Genomic DNA, 21,295 nt, shown 5'->3' with positions numbered 1-21,295 from the left:
TGGGACCGCCATTGTCCTGCCAACTACTCCTCCAGCAGCAGCGATGGTGACTGGGAGTCCAGCGACTCTCCCGAGCCTGATGAGACTTTGGAGACGAGTGACAACAGCTACGTGCCCCCGAGCTCATGCCGTGCCCGGAGCACAGCAGCGGCATCCCCTTTGTCACACCCTGCATTTTGTAGCATGTCTTTTGCATTAATAAAGCATGAAAATTTGACCAACAAAAACTTTTACATTATTTGGTTTTTATTTGAGTTGGTTTTCTCTCTGTGATTTTCATGTGCTCTTTAAAGTCAACACAACTCCACCTTCTATACTTCATCTCCTTGCCCCAAAATTCTTCCCAATGATCATGCCATGTGTATAGTGCTAAATGGTATTTTCTTACAAAAATAATTTGGCCAAATAGTATTTTCTAAATATAGTTTTCCAAAAACCCCGGAATTGAGGCTTGCATTGCAAGTACTTGATTTGGGGTGTGAAAAATCTTTCAAAAAGTATATTGGACTCCTATTAGATATAGGACTGCCATAAACCACAAAAATATAATTTTAAAAGTTACTTTGCTATTTTATGTAAAATCTTTTTCTTAAGGCCAGAAATGGTCTTTAATAGGTTAAAATTATCTAACTGTTTCCAAAATATGTGAGAAAATTTAGGGAAACTCATAGGACATATATTGTCCATATATAAGAGTTTCAACACATGGTCATGTTAAAAATATTGGATAAAACCCTCCAAAACCATTTCTGCCCATTTGAAGAATTTGAGATATTTCTATAAGAAATATTTTCAAATAAATCCAAGAAAATTCTAGAAAGTCACATATGCATAAAGTGTTAATGTGTTGATCTTGAAAAGTTTCATCTCAATCAAAATCACTTTGGTTTACAAAAGTGCCCCAAAACCCTCTCTGTCCGGATCCAAGTTTGAACAACTCTACATTGCTAACTTATTCCAAATGACCCCAAACTTTGTGGACATGCTCAAAACCCCAAAGGATGAAACTACACCAAGTGGTGCATCAAGGGGAATGGTTTTTCCTGACTAGATCATCGTAAAGGCATTTCTGTGAATTTCTAGGGTTTACAAAAGCTGCATTGGCAACTTTACCCAAATGAACTCAAATTTGGTGGAACAACCTATTTCTATATGCCATCCCATCTTGTTAAGTCTCATGACAAGTGTAATTCATTTTCTTGCCCAAACCAGCAACAAACACCTTCTGCCAATTTTCCAAAAACTTCACTTTGACCTCTTCCACTAATCTCCATGGGCTAAACTTTTTACCACAACTCCACGAAGTCCTCCTCTACCTCTAGTAACAATGGATGCATCTCAGCTCAATGATTGAGGGGGAAACCACCTCATTTACCCCTTTGGACAGCCCCTTTCCCTCTCTCTCTCAACCCCACTCCTCTCCTACTGGATCCCTAGGGCCGCCAGACATCAGTGGTCGTGCCCACAAGGCATACAAAATGCCATGGCATGCCAAATGCACGCTCCAAATTGCGCTACAGTGCGGCCAGGCACTGTAGCCACCCCCTGCCAACCACCTCCGGCCACCTCGGGCCTCCCCAACATGCCCGATGATGCTCCTCGGCGTCCATGACATGCCATGAGCTGGTCCCCCTCATCCTTCTCCCTCCTCTCACCCCATCTCTCACGCAGGCCAGCCGCCCGAGTGCACCAGTGAGCGCGCTCACACGCGCGGTGCCCCTGGGCCCCCTGCTCTCCCTCCCTTCTCTCCCCTTGCCCTAGACCAACCCCACGACCACCCCCGGCACCTCGTTGTGATCCCCCGTGACCCATAGTGATGGAAACGGCCTCACCAACGCATTGGACCACGATGGACGGTCGCCCGCCTATTTAAGGGCCTCCCCGAGCCCTCCTCTACTCACCAGTCGCTCTCTCACTCCCCTAATCACCCCCTACACCACCCCGCTCCTCTCCAAAAGCTCTCGAGCTCGAGACCAAGCTCGAGCTCCGATGTCGCAGCTCGCCATCGTCTGCACGGTAGAAGCTCTCCCCGCTACTCCTAAGCCCCGATCTAGAACCCTCGCACCCCACTGATCCTTTCCCCCTGTTTCCCCTCTCTGTAGCTGCCGGAAACGGCCGGAACCGCCGCCACCCGAAGCTCCTCCGCCGTGCCTCCTCATTGCCGGTGAACCAGGCCACCCCGGCGACCGCAACCGCCACCACCTAAATGGCGACTCGACATTGAGTCTAGTCGTGCCCTCGCCCGACCTCGTCATGCCCTGCATCATCGCCGGTGAGCTCGCCGGCCGTCTGGATTCGGGGTTAGGGATGACATGCGGGCCCTGCCTGTCAGCCACTCCTCTCCATCGCCCCTTTCTCTCTCGCTGACGCCTGGGCCCCGCCCATCAGGTTTAAACTTGGCGTGCGCGCGTGCACCAGTGTGCTGGGCCGCCTCTCTGACTTGACCTACTGCGCTGCGGCTGTTCTGTCCCTGCAGGCACAGTGCCCCTTCTCCTTTTTCTTTTCTGTTAAACTTGCAAATATTCCACGGGATTAAATAATAATCCAAATGCAATAATTCCAACTCCTAAATTCTTGTAATAATCCCACCTATTTAATGGTGCTGTTTTCACTCTTATCAAACCAACTTTTCTTCACTTGGAAAATTTAAATTTGAATTTGAGCATTTATGCCTGTTAGTGAAAATTCCTAGCACTATTTCCATGACTCCAAATCCAAAACTAGGAATCTTCTCATTCTTAGAACACACTCTAGTATTTAACAAAAATTAGTTGAAATTTTTCTAAGCACTTTGGTTTTCCTGTTTTACTATTGCCATATTTTCTTGTTGTTATTTTGTGGCGATAGATTGCGTTGCTGACGAAGGAGTTGGACCAGAAGACTTTGAAGACCCAGAAGACTTTGCTAAGCCAGGCAAGCAGCCCTTTGACCATGTCTATTAAACCCTTTTTATGCACGCCATATAGCACTTTTATTTCTTGCATCGGAGTAACGAGGATGTGGAGACCACTTGAGGTGGTTTGCCACCGATACTTTCCTCGTTGAAACATGCATGATGCATGACCCTACCATCTATGAGGGTTGTGCGGGTGGGAGTAGCTAGGATGCTAAGTAGAGCTACGCAAAAGGGGATGGGTATATCCATGGTGATGGAAGCAAGATTGTTTTCAAAAACTTTGCGAAAACCCCATCGGGTAACCACTTGATGACGAAGTGGTGTACCAAGGCAAGTGTGTGTGTTGTTTTCAATACAGATTGGTTTAAGTTGCGACCATTATTCCAACCTTGCATGCACAACCACTCTACCCTTATATGGGAAAGGGCATTATTGATTACCTAGGCCGATACTAGCATGGTGCCCACATTACTAATGATGGGGGTGGCATGAGGTCACTCTCGGGACGAGGTCGTGCTTGGATAGGCGGCCATGACTGTTTTCACAGGGCACCGGACACACCGTTGGTACCCTGTGCCAGTGGTATGTGATGAATATGGGAGCGAGGCTCCACAATTTTAAGATGTGAAATGTTGTGCATGGGTGTTACTACCAATCGAGTGGACTCTATGTTAGTGTCGTCTAGGGAAAGATAGTGATTGGGTGCTTACCCCGGGTACTTGAGGTACCGTGGGTCGTGGATGACACGAAAGTTCCCCGGATCTTGTGGGTAAAGTGTGCAACCTCTGTAGAGTGTAAAACTATTCGAATAGCCGTGTCCACGGTCAAGGACAGTTGGGTAACCGCTCTTGGGCTACATCCACGTGTTTACAGACCAATGTGTGTGTTCGGATAAGTGGGGTGAACTACTTGGGTCAAGTCAAAGGACTTGACATGATTGAGTTGGGTTGATGCCCACTCCATTTATCTTGATATCTGTAACCAGTCCCTATGGTTACTTGAATTCATATGATGCATGTTTTACTTATTGTTGAACATGTCATAGCACAATAAAATTTGCTTCTTGCAAGAAATTACCTATATCATTCGTTGTTGTATCTTGAACCAAAACATGGGTTGCTTGCGAATACATTCAAAGTACTTATTGGCTTGCCACTGGTTATTTAATTGGCTAGGCATGGAAGAGCAGGACTTCCAAGAAGAGTTCCATGGTGAGCAACATGCGAACTACGGTGTTTCCCAGTCAGAAAGCCCGTAGGGTTAAGGTAGATGGCATGGGTTCTACTTATCAACGAAGATTTCCGCTGCTTAAGTTCATTTGGTATTTGGCCCTTTTGGCTTTATCTATGTAAGACATGACCATAATGGTCATAATTTGTGTAAGACGGTATGCATGGACATAGGACTCTTGTTACTTAGCTTATGTGTGTTCAGTGAGCATTGATCTCTGGGATCACCGTACACGTGCATTCGGTGATCACGACTCATGAGTCGGAGTCCCCACACGCTCGTCATCACCACTGATCTGGATGGGGTTGGCGCCAGCCCCTCGTGGCCCACTGTTGATGATGGCATCGACGGCGATACTTGTAGATAGGGCTCCTAGAAACTTCCTTCTGTTGTTCCCTGCGAGGAATCGAGATGAACCCCGTCGGGGTGTGTAAAGTGTCTGTAATGCTTTTGCATCAATATCATTTTCATTGCGAAATTCGTGATTGCACGTCTTGCTCTGGCATTGTCCCCCTTTTTGTCCTCGCGGTAGCTTAGTGCTCTACGCCTACAGGTCCCAGTCCCCAGGCAGGCTTCAGCTGTCGCTGATATGCTAGGTCACGATGCCGTGGTCAAGGCCAGGAGGTGAGCGGCCCGAGGTCCGGTAAGAGCTCCTGAGGCGCGAAGCTCAAGAGGTCCCCCTTGGCGTGCAAGCAGCTCCGTAAAGGTAGAAAAGGAAGGTGGCATTGCAGGAGCAAGACTGCAGTGGCCGAGAATCCTAAGTCACGAGTTGGGTTGCCTTGGATACGTGACTTATCCTAGCGATCATGGATCGGTTCCTTGCGTGGCGCCCGGTTCGTGGGCCACTGATGGAGATACTGCCAGGTTGTGTTCATGCCAGCTCCCGCCCTTCACACTCTCCTATGTGCTCTGTGTCCTCGGGTCCCGACCCTCGAGCAAGCTTAGCCGCCGCTGGTGTGCTAGGTCGCGATGCCGTGGTCAAGGCCAGGGGTTGAGGGCTGAAGAGTCAGTAAGAGCTCCTGAGGCGCGATGCTCAGGAGCCCTCCCTTTAACGCCCAAGTAAAAAAGCATGAAAGGGAGCAACTGGTGGGACCTCCTGCAGCTAGGCTCTAGAGGTTCCTGTGGGTTAGTGTTAGAGAGAGAGAGAGTAGCCAATAGCGATGCTTGCTGGCCTGCCATTACTCCTTCCATGAGAATATGAAGGCACTGAGGATCTGGTGAGGTGGCGTACACAGAGCGGGCCACGAGCCAGAGCTCGATCGCACATGTTTATCAGTGTTGTAGGGACAGACCCGAGCACAAGCACCGTGCCAGCATGTGAGTCTCCCGTTGCGGGATAAGAATGTGACCGATCAGTAGCACGGGTGGCCGTGATGAGCAAGCACCAGGTGAGTAGTGATTATAGAGCAATTCATGCGAGGAGGCAACTAGTTCAGATAGATGCAAGAATGATACATGCCACTGGGACGAACCCAAGCGACCTGGAGATGATGCAGGCCATGAGGCGGTCCCAACAGAGTAAGCTAAAGACGCAAAAGGATACACGCCGCAGGGACAGGCCCATGCGACTTGGGGATAATGCTGCCCGAAAGAGTCACCTGATACCGTAGCTGTAGTGGTGTCAGGGGTAGCTGAAGATGTACGCCGGAGACAGTCTGAGCCACGGGCACCACCACACCAAGCAAGGCAAGGGAGGTGAGCCAGGGTAAGACCGAAGCTCAAGAGAACTACGACGCCAAGGCCAAGACCACGAAGAGCAAAGGGGACGAAGCGGACTCCCCCGGCAAGATCCTTGCCGCGGCGACTCGTCCCGCGCCTACGGAGCAAATCACCCTTGAGTCCACTGCCCCCAAAGGGCAAGGATTCCGGAGACATCCCCGTGGCGGCATGCACATCTTCGTGAAGACATTCAATATCAGATACGCACTAAGGAGACGACAACCCTTGGCCGGATCCCAACCGAGGAAGACCACAAGGCCCCCGGCAAGCGCCTTGCCGGGGATGACAGCAGGCGCCTCGGCAAGACCCTTGCCGGGGCCCCGGCAAGGCCCTTACCGAGGACACCTGCAGGGCCACCATCAGGCCCACGCCGACTAAACCTCCACCACCGCATGCATGCAGCTGCCGACCCAACCAGCTGGGCAGGCACCTGCGTGGCGGCATGCAGATCTTCGTGAAGACCCACCACTGCGCCACCTCAGCTGCCTGCCTACCTACGTGGCATCGCAGGCGTCGCTGGCCAGGGCGCGTGTCGACACAAGAAGGAGCGGCGACAGACGAGACAGGTTTCTCCCCCGTCCCCGATAAAGCAAGGACACCTAAGCAAGACGCATTAAATGCACCTTGTCATGTAATGCGAGGGATAACCTCGCATCACTGTACTCTTTCCACCTCCTGTGTGCCACTGTGGCAACCCCTGTTTCTATAAAAGGAGGCCCGAGGCGACCAGGAGAAGGATTCGGCTTTTTGGAGCTCCTCACGCCCCATAGCTAGCTCGAGAACACAGATATACAATCCACCAAAGCAGGAGTAGGGTTTTACACATCCTCGCGGCCCGAACCTGGATAAACGAACCGTGTGCTACCTATTAGATCCGCTCTTCGCACGACCCCGCGCCCCGCTAACCACAGTAGGGATTCTTGTGATCCCGTAGGTGTCGTTCCCGCCAACATCTCTGGCACGCCAGGTAGGGGGCGCAGTTATGAGAATCGGCTTTAGCAGTTAGTTCGGCGCTTCTTCATCGTCATGGCGCCCAAGAAGAAGACGACGGTGGCGGTTGGCCAGTCGGAAGCCGGACAGCCCATCCCGACGAGGGCGAGCAGCGGACCGGTCGCAGAAAGGACCCGGGGCGCTGCTCGCGAACACCAACACCATCCCAGCAGCCGGAGTTTGGGAGGCGGCGATGTTTGTGCGCCTGGTAACGGGCCACACGTCGCCAAATCCAAAGGCGGAGCCAAGCCCTTCGCGGGTGGAGCGGGGCCTTCCAGGGTCATCGCCACCCCGCCCGAAGGCGACGCAAGGGCCTCCATGACTCCCACGCCGGCTCCAACAGCGCGCTCGTCCCAGGCAGCGCGTGACGAACGGCGTAGTCACGCTGAAGATCCCGGGCGTCGCCGCGGGAAGAGCCCCGAGCGCCACTCCCGGGATGTAGAAGACCTGCCCACTCACCGAGGCGCTGGTGAAAACGGCATGCGACCGCGGGGTCGTGATAGAGCTCCTTCTGACATGGTCAGAAGTTGAAGCGCGTCGCGATCCGTGCAGGTTTCGCTGCCACCGACGCCAGCAGAGACCCTGGCACGCGCGCAATTGCTCCTCGACTTTCCTCCCACTACGGGGAAACTCGACGAATGGAGAGCCACTAGCCGGAGCCTTGTTGCGGTGGCCAACAAAGACGAACCAAGTCCGGTGGGGCCCCCGGGGTCAGCGCTCCGACGGAGTCCCGCGGACCAGTGTCAGAAAAGTCGGTGGCGCCGCGACCACGGTGCATTCACCTCTTCCCCATCCGGTACCGCGGACGCCGGCTCATCGCGACGTCGTGGGTGACGCCATCTCCATAGCATCTTCTGACCCGCGGACCCACTGTGACCAGCGCCAAGTTCTTCAGGAACGAGCCCATGAAGACGCTCGAACCACTATCGAGCGCCGGCATGGAGCGCGCCACTAGTCAGACAGGCGAGCAGGGCCTACTGTGAACCACCCGACCCCGGAGAGCCCTGGAGGCCTACCTTACGAGGTAGGTTGTCCGGCTTTTACCCGTGAGCTGCGGCAGTTCTAGTGGCCCACTCACCGCACCTTCAAGCCTGACGTTGGCGAAAAGTACAACGGCAAGACTCACCCGTCTGAGTTCCTCAGCATCTACACCATCGCGATGCAAGCCGCCAGAGCCCGCGACGATAAGGTGCTTGCGAATTACTTTCCATTGGCTCTTAAACCCAACGCCATGTTGTGGTTGATGCACTTGCCGGTAGACTCTATTTCCTCCTGGTTGGATTTGTGCCATGAGTTTGTGGGCGCCTTTACTGGAGGTCACCAAGCCCATGGCCAAGCAAGCGACCTGCATGTCATTCCCCAGAAGGGAGGCGAGAGTCTGCGCAAGTATATACAGAGGTTCAGCCGGGTACAGTACAATATCCCTGATGTTCACCTTGCCGCCATCATCAGCGTGTTCCATCAGAACGTGCGTAACCGCAAGATGCGCGAAGAACTGGCAATGAACAAGGTGAAAGATGTGGCAAAACTCTATGTTCTTGCTGACAAATGTGCCCGAGCTGAAGAGGGAAGGAAGTACCCCGGCGAAGATGCCGGCGTGGAAACCGACTCCTCAGATGAGGATACTGCCGCCCCAGTGAAGAAAGGTCGGCGCCGCAACAGGAAGCGCAAAGGTAAAGTTGTGCTTGCCGTCGAGGGATCTGACGATGCCGGCTCCGCCAAGAAAACCAAGGAAAATGACCCCGGCAAGGAAATTGCCGGATGTGTTGCCTGTCGGGCCTTGGCGGCTGCCGAGAAGCCAGGAAACTCCGACAAGCAATACTGCAAGATCCATCGCACCAAAGGCCATGATCTCCAGAACTGCTGACAGGTTGAGCTCCTTGCTGAGAAGCAGAGGGCTGAATATGAGAGGTGGGACAAGGAGAAAGGCAGGGACGGTGCTGAGGGGTCCGGCAAGAAGCATGACGGCCAGGCGGGCCATCGCAGCAAAGATAAACAGCAGGAGAGGCCCGCTCGGGGCCATGACAAAAAGGCAGAAGACGATGATCACGAAGAGGACGATGAGTCTGGTGACCAAGAATTTCAGAAAGCTACAGAGGCCATGTGCGTCGATGGCGGCGCCTCGCTGCATACCTCTCACCGCCAGCTTAAACAGTGGGCGCGTGAGGTTACAGCGGCGGAACCGTCGTTTGATGCCCGAAGGCCGCTGAAGTGGTCCAGCACACCTATCATTTTTGACACTGAGGATCACCCTGATCGCACTACTGCAGTCGGGTGCTTGCCATTGTTGGTTTCACCAACAATACGCAACCTCAAGGTGACAAAGATGCTAGTCGATGGCGGGGCCGGTCTGAACTTAATCTCGCCTACCGTGATCGAGAGATTGTAGATTCCTAATGAAGACCTCGAAGAGACGGGCATGTTTCAGGGGGTCAACCTAGGAAGAAGTCAACCAAAGGGAAAGGTCACGTTACCCGTGACTTTTGGGAGTGATCTGAACTACAGGACAGAAAGGATTGTGTTCAACGTTGCCAAGATCCCCTTGCCTTACAACGGGATCCTTGGCCGCCAAGCGCTGGCCAAGTTCATGGCGGCGTCACATTACGCCTACAACACCCTGAAGATGCCGGGGCCTGTGACGATCATCACCGTCCCATCAGACAAGAAGGATGCGCTAATTTGCGCTGACCAACTCTATCAACAAGCAGTTGCAGCAGCCGCCACTGCTAAGGCGTTTGCTCCTGCCGCTGGAGCCCCGGGAAGGCAAAAGAAGAAGACTGGTGAGACCTCAGGCACCCACTCCGGCAAGCGCACCTCTTTGGAGTGTAGCGCTCCCGTCGAGGACGTGCCGGAGAGCTCCGCCGACAGAAACAAGAAGTCCAGGGCCACACCGTCGGGAACCAAGAAGGTTTCAGTCAAGGAGGACGGCACGGGAGGAGCTTTTACCATAAGCTCCACCCTTGACGACAAATAGGAAGACGCGCTCGTCACCTTCCCGCGGGCGAATGTCGATGTGTTTGCATGGCAAGCATCCGACATCCCCGGCGTTCCCAGGGAGGTGATTGAGCACCACCTTGTTGTCTGTCCTCATGCGTGGTCCGTCAAGCAGAAGGTCAGAAAGCAAGCTTTGGAACGACAAGAGTTCATCACAGAGGAGATTCGGAAACTGGAAGCAGCGGGTTTGGTAAGAGGAGTGCTCCATCCAACGTGGTTGGCCAATCCGGTGGTAGTGCGCAAGGCAAATGGGAAGTGGAGGCTGTGTATTGATTACACAGATATTAATAAGGCTTGTCCCAAAGACCCCTTCCTGTTGTCGTGCATCGACCAGATTGTTGACTCCATAGCTGGGTGTGATCTGTTGTCATTCCTTGATGCCTACTCCGGCTACCACCAGATCTTCATGACAAGGGAAGATGAAGAGAAAACGGCATTCATCACCCCATGTGGTATGTATTGCTTTATACGGATGTCTTTCGGGTTGAAGAGTGCTAGTTCAACGTTTGCGAGGGCGGTCCAGATTGGTTTTGAACCCCAGCTCCATAGAAATATGGAAGCTTATATGGATGATATAGTGGTCAAAACCAAGAATAGGGCAACCCTCATATCAGATTTACAAGAAACATTTGCAAACCTATGCAAGATCAATCTCAAGCTGAACCCTGAGAAGTGCGTCTTCGGCGTCCCGTCTGGCAAGCTTCTCGGGTTCTTTGTGTCACAACGTGGGATAGAGGCCAATCCGAACAAGATCAAAGCTATAGAGCAGATTGAAGCGCCCAAGCGAGTCAAGGATGTGTGTCAGCTTGCTGGTTGCGTTGCCGCCATGAGCCGGTTCATTTCCAAGTCCGCCGAGTGCGCCCTTCCCTTTTTCAAGATTTTGAAAAAGGCGGGCCCGATGGAGTGGACGCCAGAAGCTGAAGCAGCATTGCAAGATTTGAAGAGGTACCTCTCCTCCGCGCCAATACTAGTTGCGCCTAGGCCACAAGAACCGTTGCTGCTGTACCTAGCGGCAACGAACCAGGTGGTCAGCGCCGCACTAGTGGCGCAGAGAGAAATTGATGATGAGGTAATAGCAGCGACGGAGCCCGATGCCACCGATGCCGAGACGACGCAGCCGGTTGGAGTGCCGCCAAGGAAGAAGATGATGCAGCACCCGGTCTACTTTGTCAGCTCCCTTCTGCAGGGGGCTAGATCAAGGTACTCCAGTGTGCAGAAACTGCTCTTCGGCCTTCTTATGGCCTTGAGGAAGCTGCGTCACTACTTCCAGGCGCACGAAATCACTGTCGTCACTCGCCTCCCTCTGCAATGGATATTGCACAATCCAGACGCAACGGGAAGGATCGTAGAGTGGGCACTGGAACTGTCCAGCTTTGGCCTCAAGTTTGAGAGTACCACGACAATTCAAAGCCGAGTCCTGGCAGAGTTTGTTGCAGAATGGACCGCGACGCCTGATGAAGAAACCCAAGAGACTGCTCTCCCCGGCAAGGAGGCAAGTTGCGACTGGATCATGTACTTTGATGGAGCTTTCTCCTTACAGGGCGCCGGGGCTGGCGTACTGCTTGTCGCGCCCACGGGAGAGCACCTCAAGTACGTGATCCAGATGCACTTCCCCAGGGAGGTGTCAACAAACAATACGGCTGAGTATGAAGGGCTGCTTGCCAGTCTTAGGATCGCGGCGGACCTCCGAATCAAGAAACTCGTCGTCAGAGGCGACTCGCAACTTGTCGTCAAGCAAGTCAACAAGGATTACCAGAGCCCGTTGATGAAGGCCTACGTCGATGAAGTGAGAAAGCTGGAAGAGCGTTTTGATGGTATACAGGCAGAATGCATTCCCCGAGCGGAGAATGATATCGCCGATTACCTGTCAAAACGCGCTGCCCTCAAGCTACCTGTGGAACCAGGTACCTTTGTGCTTCAGCTAACTCAGCCATCTGTTGATCCATCAACAGAGCAAAACAAGAGAAGGAAATCTGGGCCCGGCAAGTACTTTCCCACCGAGCTCCCCGGAGCCGCAGGCAAGGATGTTGCCGGAGATACTGAGCCCGCCACGGGACGGCTAGCTCCGGCGGAGCATCGAGCTCTTGCTGTCGAGACAGCCGCTCCTGTAGCGGAGGAAACGCCTTTAGTCCTTGCCGTCGAGCCCCAGGCTCTAGCATGGGCATAGCATACCATCTGATTCCTCCAAACTGGGGAACTTCCTGAAGAGCAGGAAGAAGCGGAAAAAGTAGCCCGTCGATCTGCTATGTACCAGTTCGTCGATGACGTCCTGTACAGAAAGAGGTCGAACGGTGTGAAATTGAAGTGTATCCCTCAAGAGGAAGGGCTGGGGCTGTTGGCAGAGATACATGGAGGCATATGTGGATCCCACATAGGGACAAGAGCCCTTGCCGGCAAGGCATTTCGGCAAGGCTTCTTCTGGCCCACTGCCCTCCAGGATGCGACGACACTAGTCACCCGGTGTGAAGCGTGTCAGTTCCATTCAAAGAAGCTTCATCAGCCATCTCAAGCCCTTCAAACCATTCCTCTCTCTTGGCCTTTCTCGGTCTGGGGGCTCGACATACTGGGCCCTTTCCCCTGCGCTGTCGGGGGCTTTGAGTACTTGTACATTGCAATCGACAAGTTCACAAAGTGGCCAGAAGTGGAAGCAGTGAGGAAGGTCACAGCACAGTCAGCCGTCAAATTCTTCAAGGGACTAGTGTGTCGTTTTGGTGTACCCAAGAGGGTCATCACCGACAACGGTACACAGTTCACAAGCCGCACCTTCATGCAATATACCCAAGACCTCGGCAGCAAAGTCTGTTTCACTTCCGTTGCTCGCCCACGCAGCAATGGTCAAGCTGAGAGGGCAAACGCAGAAGTACTGCGACGCTTAAGGACAAATACCTTTGACAGGCTGCGCAAGAGTGGAAGGCGCTGGATTGATGAATTGTCGGCGGTTCTTTGGTCAATCAAAACGACACCAAATCGAGCCACCGGCCAGACACCCTTTCCCCTGGTATACGGGGCAGAAGCAGTTCTCCCCACGGAACTCATATACGGGTCACCTCGAGTACTCGCTTATGACGAGCTTGAGCAAGAGCAATTGCGGCAAGATGACGCAACGCTCCTTGAGGAAGATCGTCTTCGGGCGGCCGTGAGAGCAGCGCGCTACCAGCAAGCTTTGCGCCGCTACCATAGTCGCAAGGTTCATGCCCGAAGCCTTGAGGAAGGCGACCTTGTTCTTCGGCGCGTTCAATCGGCCAAGAATTCCAGCAAGTTGACGCCAAAGTGGGAAGGCCCTTATCGGGTAATACGAGTCGCCAGGCCCAGTGCAGTCCACCTGGTGACCGAAGATGCTGTTCCGGTGAGTAACTCCTGGAACATTGAACATCTTCGCAAGTTTTACCCGTGAGGCACGGCTTGCCGGGCCCCCCGGCAAGCCACCTTTTGTACGAGCCTTGTCGATGACACATGTAACCCTCTGTACAAAGCCAGGCGCAGACCCTGAGCATAAGTAAATGAAGCGCTGGCGCCCTAAGTTATAGCATGCATGCTAGGTCGAGTCTCGTCCTTGGTTAGGGTTGATAGTGCTTAGCGGCGACTAACCCCTAGCTTAGAGGTGAGTGTGCGTATCTTTGTCTTTCTTTTGTCTCCTTTGGTTCACAGAACACACAGATATCCGTGCCGGACCACTTGGGCAGAAAAAAAGAGGAACAGACCAGCATCTAGCCCCCGGCAAGCCAGTATTGCCGGGGGCTGCAAGAGCAAAGGTTCACCCATGGCGAACCAGGGTTGCCGGGGACTGCAGCTTCAGATAAGTTCTTCATCCCTTATCATGCATTCCATTATGGACTGAGGTATGTGAAACCTCGTTTTCCCCTAAGCTACCGTGCTCCCCTAACTCTAGGCCCTAGGGCTCGTTCTTGGGGCCAAGTTGGGTCGTAGTCGTGGCAGCGAAAGGATGAAACAAGGAGCCTGAACCCGCCTCATCCCTGCCCCCGCCAAAGGCGTGAGGAAGGTCGAGAGAAGTGGGGAGACGGCAAGGCCTGTTGCCGGGCAAGGAAATGTTTATCTTGAAGATATCAAGGATTTACTCCTTGTCATGGGTTCCACCCGCAAACAAATGACCCGGCAAGCATCCCTTTTTCATTAAAAAAACATTCCACTCAGGTACAGTCCATAGGGAATGAAAAACATGAATGATGGGATTAGAAGTTTTAAATTCAGCAAAGGCCCGAAGGCTTACAAACTAAAAAGAGATAAGGTGCCCGTAATCCCTTTCTTGTCCCTCTCCTCAGGAGGCAGGTCAAGGAGGCGAAAAGGACAAAAGGAGCGCCTAGGCGAGCTATGGGTGGCAGAAGACACCAAGAGAACATCTTGGTGGCCGTCCAAAGGCTGGATGGTGATGGCGGCGCCAGAATCAGAGCTCGAAGACAAGGCGGCAGGACGTCAGCACGCGTCGAAGGCGTCGGTGCCCGCGTACTCCGACTTGACGGCCTTGCCGCCCGCCCTCTTCCTCTTCCGCAGCCTCCCAATGCCAGCCGCCCAAGGAGACGACCCCGAGAAGTTCAGGAAGCCGGCGATGCGGATGATGGGGTCGCCGGTGCCGCACGGAGCGGCACCCGACACCTAATCGGACCAGTCATCCTGCCGCCTACTACCCTCGTCGTCGATGCCGCTGTCCTCCTCGCCACTCCCGCCCGAGGAGGAGTCTTCACTATCAGAAGAGCTCTCCACGCAGCACCTTGCACGGGTCCCAAAGCACCCGAAGACCTTGACGGAGAGAAGGCCACCTCCATCAGTTTAAAATGGAGAGTGAGCCCCTCCGTCAAGCGGTGGATATGAGCAAACGTCTTCCATCCCCAACAAAGATACATCACGTGAGGGGAGGGCAAGTCGACGCGGACCCGCGTGCCACTGATCCCGCAGCCCCTCATGTGCAGCCGCAACGATTCCGGCGGATCCAGCTCCATCTCCCACGCAAACGGAGTCGGGAGACGAAGGCGACGGCATGGCGGCCGGCGCAGCCTGACGAAGAACTCACGAGGGTGATCCCCAACATGGCCCTCCATTGGAGGAGGAGCTGCTGGCGGAGGCGAGGCCGGCGCGCCGCCCCGTCCTCCTCTTCCTCGAGCGCCCCGGCCTCGCCCCCTCCCCCTTCCCCTCGCGGCTGGCTCTGCCACCGCAGGCGCAGGAGAAGGAGGGACGCGTTGTCGAGCGGTGACCCTCGCCGCCACTGTTGAAGGACCGGGATTCCCTCTCTCCATGATGGATGGAAGGGAGGAGCAGAAGCTGAAGGAAGAATAAGATGAAAGAATGCGGGACGCCATCCCCCCATCCCGCTCTTTATAAAGGATCGGGGTTGGGGCTCGGCCGCCCCGCTCGGCCAATCAAGATACGGAAGGCGCAGGGAGCCAGGACCGACCCGCCGCCCCAACCAGCGACGGCCCGATTTCCTGCCTCCACCGTTTGCCACCCCAGGCACATGGGAGACACGTGGCGGACGTGCAGAACTGAGGGGACGGGTGAGACGACCACTCCCCACCCCGTGATCGTGGGGAGTGGACGCCTTGAAGACCGCGCCTCAGCCCCATTCAGTAAATGGGCCGCGCCTCCAAGCCTCCCTCCGTTTATGGGGAAGGCGCAAACCGCCCCTTTACTACGATGTGACGCATGCCTGCGGGAACCAACCCCACGCATGCCGCCCACGTCACACGCGCCTCCCCGCGCCACACCACGCGCGGGAGTCGTGGGAAGCGCAGCGCGCGAAGTATCTTACCGCAGTAAAAAACTGCACCGCCTGCCCGCGCACTGTTTTTGGGCCTAGCCCAACAACGCGTTGGCTTATGTGTGGCCCAGGCCCAGGGGCTCCTGTCGGTGTACAAAAAGAGGGGTACACTTTTTGCACCCCTATAACTTTGCACGGGCAGTCTGCGCCACGGGCACCACCACACCAACCAAGGCAAGGGAGGTGAGCCAGGGTAAGACCGAAGCTCAAGAGAACTACGACGCCAAGGCCAAGACCACGAAGAGCAAAGGGGACGAAGCGGACTCCCCCGGCAAGATCCTTGCCGGGAGACAGTTCTAGCAGCCCCGGCAAGACCCTTGCCGCGGCGACTCGTCCCGCGCCTACGGAGCAAATCACCCTTGAGTCCACTGCCCCCAAAGGGCAAGGATTCGGGAGACATCCCCGTGGCGGCATGCAGATCTTCGTGAAGACATTCAAGATCAGATACGCACTAAGGAGACAACAACCCTTGGCGGGATCCCAGCCGAGGAAGACCACAAGGCCCCCGGCAAGCGCCTTGCAGGGGATGACAGCAGGCGCCTCGGCAAGACCCTTGCCGGGGCCCCGGCAAGGCCCTTACCGAGGACACCTGCAGGGCCACCATCAGGCCCACGCCGACTAAACCTCCACCACCGCATGCATGCAGCTGCTGACCCAACCAGCTGGGCAGGCACCTGCGTGGCGGCATGCAGATCTTCGTGAAGACCCACCACTGCGCCACCTCAGCTGCCTGCCTACCTACGTGGCATCGCAGGCGTCGCTGGCCAGGGCGCGTGTCGACACAAGAAGGAGCGGCGACGGACGAGACAGGTTTCTCCCCCGTCCCCGATAAAGCAAGGACACCTAAGCAAGACGCATTAAATGTGCCTTGTCATGTAATGCGAGGGATAACCTCGCATCACTGTACCCTTTCCACCTCCTGTGTGCCACTGTGGCAACCCCTTTTTCTATAAAAGGAGGCCTGAGGCGACCAGGAGAAGGATTCGGCTTTTTGGAGCTCCTCACGCCCCATAGCTAGCTCGAGAACACAGATATACAATCCACCAAAGCAGGAGTAGGGTTTTACGCATCCTTGCGGCCCGAACCTGGATAAACGAACCGTGTGCTACCTGTTAGATCTGCTCTTCTCACGACCCCACGCCCCGCTAACCATAGTAGGGATTCTTGTGATCCCGTAGGTGTCGTTCCCGCCGACAACGCGTAGCCCGTCGCCCTCGCCAGGGTGGGGAGTTGCGTTGGATGGTGGGCGACGGTCGCCTCGTATGGTCGTTGCCTCTTGAAGCTCCTGGATTGCCTTGGTGATGAACTCCTGAGCACAAGGCATTCCACGCCTCATGCCCTTTTGAGGGGAACATGCGGTGAAGCATGCCTCCACATGGTGCCTGAGCGCCTCCCTTGTGACGATGGCTAGGTCTAAGGCCCTCCAGGAGAGAGCCCCCGAGCCCAGCCTGAGGAGGGCACTAGACGCGCCTTCCTATGCGAGGGTAGGAGCCGCCCCATCTGCGGGTGCAGGTCCTGAGATGGTGCTGCTAGAGACGCCATCCTCTTGAGGCCATTTACAGAGTAGCTACTTCTTCTTCTTGGGGTTGGCCTCAGGAGGGTACAGGGTGCCTTCGTTGTCAGGGTCTTCGGTTGCTGCGTCTTGCTAAGCGCGCTCAAGAGAGCACACTGCATCTCTTTCTTCAAAGGGGACCGTGATGATGCCGCCACTCCCTGACATCTTGAGGACATTGTTGCCGTTGTGGGTCACAGCCATATACTTGGCCAAGGCTGGATACCCAAGGATGGTGTTGTACGGTAGGCGGATGTGGGCGACCTCAAAGTCGATGAGCTCGGTGCGGTAGTTATGACGCTGGTTGAAGGTGACAGGGAGGCCGACCTGCCATATCGGGGTGGTGGAGCCGTCGGTCAATCGTGAGAATGGCTTGGTAGGCTGCAGCTGATTGTATGGCACTTGGAGACTAGCGAATGTCTCGACAGATAGGACGTTGAGCCCTGCGCCGCCGTCGATGAGGGTCTTGGTGACTTGAACGTTGGTGATGACGGGTGAGTAGAGCATCGGGAGGGCGCCGGCATTCGCCGCGCACTTGAGCTGATCTGACGAGCTGAAGGTGATGGCGCACATGGACCACCTGGGAAGGGCCGGATTCACCTCGCGAGCAAACTGCTTGAAGATATGCTGAGAGGCTGGGGCTTCAGCGCCACCCAAGATACACGCGATGGCGCGTCGCTCCTGGAAGCCCCCAGCCCCCTCATCTTGATGATGGTCGTCGTTCCTTCTTGGTGGGGGCGGCAACGGAGTGAGGCCGGTGTTGCCCTGCGGGCGGTCCTCACAAGGATGATCTCTCTAGGCGCCTTCGCGAGGTTGGTCCTGCCAGCAGTCCTCACGAGGCCGGTCATGCCACTCCTAGCGGGGGCCGCGATCGGCCCAGCATCCCCCGCTTCGTCCTCCTCCTCGGCCATAGCCTCGGTCGTTGCGCTCGGGGCTTCGACCGAAGTGCCCATCTCGGATGGCTCTGAGCTCCTAACAGTCGCTGGTGTTGTGGCTGTGAACATTGTGGAAGGCGCAGAATGGGTGGTTGGCCTTGGATGATTTGGGGTGGTCGCGGCCGCGCTTCATCTTTGGCTCTGTCGCGATTACGGTAGCCCCCTTGCGCTTCACATCCTTGATCTTTTCCTTCTTTTCCTCCTGGTCAGCAGCTGGGAGCTCGAGGAGGGAAAGGCGTCCTTCCTCAACCCTTGCGCACTTGGTCGCCATATTGAACATCTCCAGGGCCGTGCATTGCTCCTCATGGATGGCGAGCTCCTCCTTCATCTTGACATCACGGATGCCATCGAAGAATGCAGAGATGACGGCCTCATCCATCACCTTGGGAATCTTGTGGTGGATGATGTTGAAGCACTGGATGTACTTCTGCAGGGTTTCCCCTGGTTGTTGCTTGATGCGCCGCAGGTCACCTGCGGCCGGCCCGCGGTCGCGAGTGCCTTGGAAGTTGGTGACAAAACGCTCGCGCATCTCTCCCCAGGAGGAGATCAATCCCGCGGGCAAGTTCAGGAGCCACGAGTGCGCGCCATCCTTGAGGGCCATGGGAAACCAGTTCACCATGACCTTCTTGTCTCTGTCTCGTAGAGCTACAAAAACTCCACGGGGGAGGCGGTGCCGTCGTAGCGTGAAGGCAGGTCTGGCTTGAACTTGCCTAGCGAGACGATGGAGCGCGGCTCAGGAGTAAAGGCACGGCAGCTTGCTCTGGTCACCGGAGCCTGTCGCGGTGGCGGAGCCTGATCCTGATATCCACGCACCGCCGCCGCCGTCGGCGCGCGGTCTTGATGCATTTGTGGTGGGAGCACAGGAGCGTTTTCTTTCAGCCTCGGGACTCTCTTAGCAGCTTCCTTCTTCATAACAGTCGTCGTAGAGGTCGTCGACCGGGAGGTAATGCAGGAGCTCGCGTGCCATGAGCTGTGCGGCCCGCACGTCCATGGGCGCGCAACGAGCGTGCGATGACGAGTCGGCCGAAGTCAGCGACAGGGTGGCAGCGCGTCTGTCCCTCCGCACGGAGGAGTGCAGCGATGAAGCCTGCAACTCGTTTGGTGCCGGGCCGGTGGCTGCGTTAGCAGCGGGTGATGGAGAACGGCGGGGAGGTCCGCCAATGGCCATCGTCTGAGCGATGCAGGTGGCGAGGGCAGCCCAACGCTCAACACGAGCTCGGTGAGCGTCAGACATGGATGTGGTGGAGCAGTGGAGCGTGAATCAATGGAAGAAAGGCTTCAGTGCACCTGTACCTGGCGCACCAAATGTCGGATTGCGGGTTCCGGCAAACCCTTGAGGTTCGAACACTGGGGTGCGCACGAAGATCTCTCCCTAGATCGCTCTCACAATGATCTCAAGGCCTAGCTCGCCGCACCCAAGGAACAAGACACACGAGAGTTTATACTAGTTCCGGCAACCATTGTGGTGTAATACCCTACTCCAGTGTGGTGTGGTGGATTGCCTCATGGGCTAAGGATAAACTAGTACAGTGGATGAACAGCCTGCTGAGGAGAGGTGTTCTTGAGCTCGATGAGCTGGTGAGATGGCCTTGGTGGAGTGGATCCGATCCAAGATGAGTCGATCCTTCACTATGGTGGTGGCTAGTCCTATATATAGAGGCCCTGGTCCTCTTCCCAAATGTTTAGGTGGGAAGGGATCCCACAATGGCGAAGTTCGAAGGGAGACAACCAGTACAAGTTATCCTGACAAAACATGGTCTTCGCCTGCCAGTGGTGACGCCGTCGTGGGCTCCGCCGAGACCTCTGTCCTGCCGTCCAGCTGGTCTTGGTCTTGTTGCACTGATATGTTAACCTTTGTCTGATGCCTCGGGACTCCTCGCCTGCGCCTGCTTCCTTAGAACCAAAGAGGAAAAAGGCACTCTGCACCCACTGGCGCCCGCCTGGCCTTGGTCGTCATGGCACACGTCACATGGACCTCGCAAGGTGTCCCTTGCATAGATATCTCCGCTCCTCAGGAGCCATCCTAGAGAGGCCGCCCCTGGGGAGGTCTTGGTGTCGTCTGCCTCACAAGGCTTGGCCCCTCGCGAGGGTCTTGAGTGGTTGCTGATGAAGATGGGCTGTACCAGGCCATTGGTGGAGTCACACCCTAGGCCACAAGCAGGCAGGTCTTGGTACCCCCGTTCAAAGGACGCCGACACCGAGCACTAGTCCATCGCAGTCAGCTGGAGGCTGTAGAACTTCTGGAAGAATTCCATCGAGGGCATCATGCCTAGAAATTCCTCGCAGATATTGGCAAAGATGGAAAGGAGGAGGGAAGAGCTTGGATGCAGGTGCAGCGCATTGATTAGGTAATGGATAAGGATGGTCTTTGTGTCAAAACCGGCGGATCTCGGGTAGGGGGTCCTGAGCTATGGATCTAGGATCGATGGGGAACAAGGGACGATGAACATGGTGTTTACCCAGGTTTGGGCCCTCTCTAAGAGGTAAAACCCTACGTCCTGCTTGATTGTATTTGATGTGTATAATAAGGTAACAGAGTCGATCTATCTCAAGATTAGGCGACCTAGGCCCTAGGTTGATGAGGGATTGGATGTTTCTCTAGCCCTAAAGACTAAAATCCTTCGGTTTATATAGATGCTAGTAGGGTTAGTGTTACAGGCGATCGGTTACAATAAAGGAAAGATCATGCCTAATCTTGACTTGGAGGGCACATCACGACACCGAAAATCTTGATCTTCTATCCGGTCACGGGCCCGCGCTCTAGCTTGGCTCCAAAGTGGCCCACCAATCCGGCCTGTCGGCGTTCTGGGAACGGGGGTCCCCAGACTTGCCTGCCTGCGGCGTGGCTCAGGCAGGGGCCCAGCACGGCCCATCTTCATTAGCCCAAGCTCAAGACCCTTGCGAGGGGCCGAGCCTCGCGGGGCAGACGACAGGAAGCTTCCTCAAGAGCGGCCTCATCAGGCAGGCTCGCGAGGAGGTGGAGAGATCAATGCAAGGGTACCTCGCGAGGATCCCATGATGCAAGCCATGACGATCAAGGCCAGGTGGGTGCCAGGCAGGCGCCGGCCTTCGCAGGGTCCTTGTTTCTCCTTTGGTGCAAAGGGGGCAAGCACAGGCCAAGGTATCAAGCAAAGGTTACCATTCCGGTGCAACGAGACCAAGACCAGCCGGACGGACGGACGGAGGTCACCGTGGAGCCCAAGATGGCG

Source organism: Triticum urartu, chromosome 4A (assembly GCF_056163025.1).
Source record: "Triticum urartu cultivar PI428250 chromosome 4A, HENAU_Tu73, whole genome shotgun sequence".
In the NCBI taxonomy this organism is placed as follows: Eukaryota; Viridiplantae; Streptophyta; class Magnoliopsida; order Poales; family Poaceae; genus Triticum; species Triticum urartu.
The sequence above is the reverse complement of the archived record's forward strand: the minus strand, read 5'-3'. Positions refer to the sequence as shown.